Source organism: Rhinopithecus bieti, unplaced genomic scaffold (assembly GCF_001698545.2).
Source record: "Rhinopithecus bieti isolate Rb0 unplaced genomic scaffold, ASM169854v2 scaffold_24392, whole genome shotgun sequence".
Lineage (NCBI taxonomy): Eukaryota > Metazoa > Chordata > Mammalia > Primates > Cercopithecidae > Rhinopithecus > Rhinopithecus bieti.
This window is the reverse complement of record NW_016812542.1, coordinates 2216747-2221835: the sequence shown is the minus strand read 5'-3', so window position 1 is coordinate 2221835 and position 5089 is coordinate 2216747. Positions and strand designations below refer to the sequence as shown.

Sequence of the window (5089 nt, the reverse complement as noted above, 5' to 3'; positions counted from 1 at the left end):
GGTATAATCTTTTTGGTAACCTGGATTTTAGAATTTACATCCGTGGCTGGGTGTGGTAGCTCACGCCTGTAAATTCCAGCACTCTGGGAGGCCAAGGCAGGAGGATTGCTTGAGTCCAGGAATTAAAGACCAGCTGGGCATCATAGAACAACCCTGTCTCATTAAACAAAATAAATTTAAAAAATTTCTTTAAAAAAATAATTTATATCCTGGGCACATATCAGAAATTCATCATTTTCAATGTCTAAAATTACTGGATTCTGTGAAAACATTTCAACAAGCTTGTTAAAAATTGTAGCTTTCATAGATTCTATACTATAAGGAGTTATCTTATTTGTCAAGTCTGTTGTATATCATTTATTCATAAAATATGTTTAGGTACCTCGTTTTTCTCTAGCTTTTCCTTTTTCCCATATGAATCATCGAGAGTGCATAAGTTTTTAAAAATGAGTATTCTCATATTAACACATAACACTCTGCTGATTGGTCTTATTTTACATGCATAACTTTGAACCACAAATTGGACCTTGACAGTGGTACCTGGTAATTACACTACACTCTCGAGTAGTTGGGATTACATGCCTGCGTCTGGTTCATTTTTGTATTTTTAGTAGAGGTGGGGTTTCGCCATGTTGGCCAGGCTGGTCTTGAACTCCTGAGCTCAAGTGATTCACCTGCCTTGGCCTCCCAAAGTGCTGGGATTACAGGTGTGAGCCACTGTTCCCTGCCAAAAGACTCACACTGTCTGCATTCTTCTTAAATTTCCAATAGTTCCTCTCTACCTTCACTCTGCTGATGCTTCTCTTGTTTCACTGAAGAAACCTGAACGTGCTTAGAAGTTCCCTAGACATCCACCCTCGCCTTACCCACCTGCTAGCATCTCTTCCCACTCACTCCAGTTTCCTGCTTATTCCCGTTGTAGATGAACTCTGCATGTTAGCTGAGCCAGTTAGTCCACATACATATAGATCCTCACTCCTCTTGTCTATCAAGGACAGCCGTTCAGCAAATATTCCATCTGATCAGTTTTTCACTTTTTACTGCATCATTTTATTATCGTATTAATACTCTGTTACCTATCTTATCTTTAAAAAAAGTTCTTCACAACATCACTTCTTTTTCTGAAAGATGAATATTCACTTTACAAAGAGAATGGTATTAAATTGCCACAAACAGCTCCATTTATAGATAAATATAACCATACATGACACCAGTAGCTGGTTGAAACTTGCTTTCCCAAGATGCTTATATGACTCCAGCTCTTAAGTTGAGCACACAAATCTCTGTTCTGCCATTGATATTAAAAAGTCCCTCAGAGACAATGGTTTTGTTTTACATATTCATAGGTGGGGAAAAAGCAACCCATCTGCCCAGCCCTCTCCTTAGAGGTGAGCTTCCATCTGCAGGTCCCCTAAGCCAATATCAGCTCATTCTTAAAAAAAAAAAAAACAAAAAGCAAGCAAACAAAAAAACTATTGATAATTTGAAAAGGCTTTTGCAGCACACCAAAATACTTATTCATACATATGCAAAAAATCTTGAATCACAGCTGGTGGCTCACGCCTGTAATCCCAGCACTTTGGGAGGCTGAGGCAGGCGGATCACCTGAGGTCGGCAGTTCAAGACCAGTCTGACCAACATGGATGGAGAAACCTCGTCTCTACTAAAAATACAAAAATTGGCCAGGCATGGTGGTGTGCACCACTAGTCCCAGCTACTCAGGAGACTGAGGCAGGAGAATCTCTTGAACCTGGGAGGCGGAGGTTGTGGTGAGCCGAGATTGTGCCATTGAACTCCAGCCCGGGCAAAAAGAGCGAAACTCCATCCCCCCCCCCCCCCCCAAAAAAAAAAAAAATTGAATCAGGTTTATTATTTTAAAGTTAAACAGATAACGTAACATTGCCAAGAGTAGATAATGAAAAGGAAGAAAACACTAAATTATTAATTATAAAATATATTCTTTGGAAAAAATTCTAATANCCAGCAATTTGCAGTCAAGAAAAATCCTTAATGTGGTTAATTCTTTAGTTTTTTAATTGTCATAATTTTTTTTTGTTTTAAAAATATACTTCACGTGACAGCTTAAAAAATAAGTGGTTATTTTGGGGAAGGACTCCAATATTTAATCTTACTCAAGTCAGGTTACCTATTAGTAGACAAACTAGTGATATTGATGATTTTTAAAAATTACAATCATTTTTACTCCAGTTTTTAGTTATCTCTTCATATTTCATGAAAATGAACCAAATTAAACGTACCAAATTAAAAAAATTTTTATTAATGATGCTTTGAATCTGGATTTGATGAAAGATACCAACCTGAGATAAGAGCTGACTCCTTCACAACAGTCCAGTTCTTCAAACCCTGTAGGAAACGTCTTTATTTGCACTTATGTCAATTCTTGATATAACCAATCATACTAGGATATTATCTTATAAAAATATACCATATATTGGACACTGATGTCAGTGCATTTCAGAAAATGTGTCTATATACTGTGTAAAGTTTATTAGCATTTGAACGAAATGCTCTTATTTACACAGTTAAGTCTTAGGTGCTCAGGACAGCAAGGTGGCATGGGATCCACCGTTATGAACTTGGAAATTTGCAATGGTCCTCAGCATCCTGGCACAGAGGCAACCCTCCCCAGGAGGACTTGGCAGCACTGGGCAAGGTGAGCCAGCGTTTAGATAATTTGACCCGCTTACTTTTCTGTCTTCATTCTTCTTCACTTTCGTTTTCAGGGTCTAAATCAGAATCTCCATGTAATTCGTTTTCACTTGCCATATCTCTGTCCTCACCATTTTCTTCATCTTTTCCTTCAGCATCTTCATCTTCCTCTTCATCAACATCCTCATCTTTTCCACTTTCACTTTTTTCCTCGTCTTCATCCCAATTATCATCAGAATCCTTATCTGCTATTTCATCATCAGACTCCTCTTCTGAAGATTCTTCTTCATACATTAACGTTGCTTTCTGTCCAGGGGAAGTTGTTCCCTTTGTTTTGTTTTGGTTTTGTTGTTGTTGTTGCTGTTACTTGTGTAATTAGAAGAATAAGCTTTTCATGAAGGTATGAAAGTTTCTGAAAAGTTTTTACTCTGTTTTCCATTAACTGGTGGAGTGTCCCTACCTGGGGTACTAGGTCAGGCATGTGGACAGGTATGATGCATGAATTGTTTTTTTAAAATTATTATTTATGTATTAATTCATATTTTTATATTTTTGAGGCAGAGTCTGGCTGTGTTGCCCAGGCTGGGGTGCAATGTCACAATCTCAGCTCACCACAACCTCCACCTCCGGGGTTCAAGTGATCCTCCTGCCTCTGCATCCCGAGTAGCTGGGATTACAGGCATCTGCTGCCACATCTGGCTAATTTTTATATTTTTAGTAGAGATGGACTTTTGCCATGTTGGCCAGATTGGTCTTGAACTCCTGAACTCAGGTGATCCACCCGCCTTGGCCTCCAAAAGTTCTGGGATTACAAGCATGAGCCAATGCGCCTGGCCAGATGCATGAACTGTTAACGCACATTTTAGCCACTGAACCATTAGCACAGCACTGTTAGGTTTTCCTTGTAACCTCTTTGTAGGCCCGCTGGATCTGCTTCTCATCCTTCACTCTCCCTGCCCTGGGATTGTATCTCCCTATAAAGCATTCATGCTTAAATCTTGTTCAGGCTCTGTTTTTTAGAGAACCTTGGCTAAGCCATGAGCTGTTTGCTTTTTTTCTCCCTGTTTTTTTTGAGACAGAGTCTTACTCTGTCTCCCAGGCTGGAGTGCAGTGGTGTGATCTGGGCTCACTGCAACCACTGCCTCCCAGGTTCAAGCAATTCTCCTGCCTCAGCCTCCCAAATAGCTGGGATTACAGGCATGTGCTGCCACACCCGGCTAATTTTTTTTGGTATTTTTAGTAGAGATAGGGTTTCATCATGTTGGCCAGGCTGGTCTCGAACTCCTAACCTCAGGTGATTTGCTGGCCTCAGCCTCCCAAAGTGCCGGGATTACAGGTGTGAGCCACCGTGCCCAACCTTTTCCTCCCTTTTGTGAGACTCGCCTGTGTATAGTCTTAGTCTTTGTCCTTTTTCCTTTTGGGATATTTATATTTTGTCTAATGATTTGCAATAGCCCTTCATCAGTTGGAGGCTATTACATTTTGTTTTAGTATGTTTTAAAATTAAAAGGTACTATTTATTTTTATTTTCTGCATTTTGGGATACTTTTTTTGTTTTATTATTTCGTTATGTTTTAATTGTGAACTATATTAAAATATAGAAGAGTATCCAAACATACATCAACCAATAACATAATAATAACATACTAAAATGAAAAACCGTATAACTATTTCTGTTAAGAATTAGATATTGCTGGGCTCAGTGGTCATCCCAGGGCTTTGGGAGGCTGAGGTGGGAGGATAGCTTAAGCCAGGGGTTTGAGACCAGCCTGGACAACATAGTAAGACCCTGTCTCCACAAAAAGTAAAAATGCATAGTGGTATATTCCTGTAATCCTAGCTACCCTGGAAGCTGAGGCGGGAGGATCATTTCAGCCAAGAGTTTGAGGCTGCAGTGAACCATGATCATCCCGTCATGCCACTGCACTCCAGCCTGGGTGACTGAGCAGGATTCTGGCTCTAAAAAAAAGAAAGAAAGAAATAGATCATTGCCAGTACCACAGAATCCCCCTCTGTGGCTCTCTCCAATCACATCCTCTTTCTTCCTCTATTCTGCAACATTCTTGTGATTTTTCTTTCCATACCCTGCGTGTGTGCATGTATGTGTTTGTATATAGTTGTGTATATATGTATAATACACATATATAGCTGATTGCTTCTCAGCCCTGCAGCAGGAACTGTGTTTATGTACACATATCTACATACATATATACATACGTGCACACACATATGTTAACACACAGAAGAAAGAAACAGTAGTTTTCACAACTCCTTACTTTTCATCTTTTCAGTTGTCTTTTTTTTGAGACAAGGTCTCATTCTGTTGCCCAGGCTGGAGCACAATGGTGCAATTATGGCTTACTACAGTCTCTATCTCCTAGGCTCAAGGGATCCTCCTGCCTCAGCCTCCCAAGTCGCT

General features: G+C 39.7%; 1 pseudogene; it reads right to left on the bottom strand.

Moving 5' to 3' along the window:
* Nucleotides 1-2718: 2718 nt before the first annotated feature.
* LOC108545035 (WD repeat-containing protein 43 pseudogene) lies at nucleotides 2719-3151 on the bottom strand (annotated as a pseudogene).
* Nucleotides 3152-5089: the final 1938 nt, after the last annotated feature.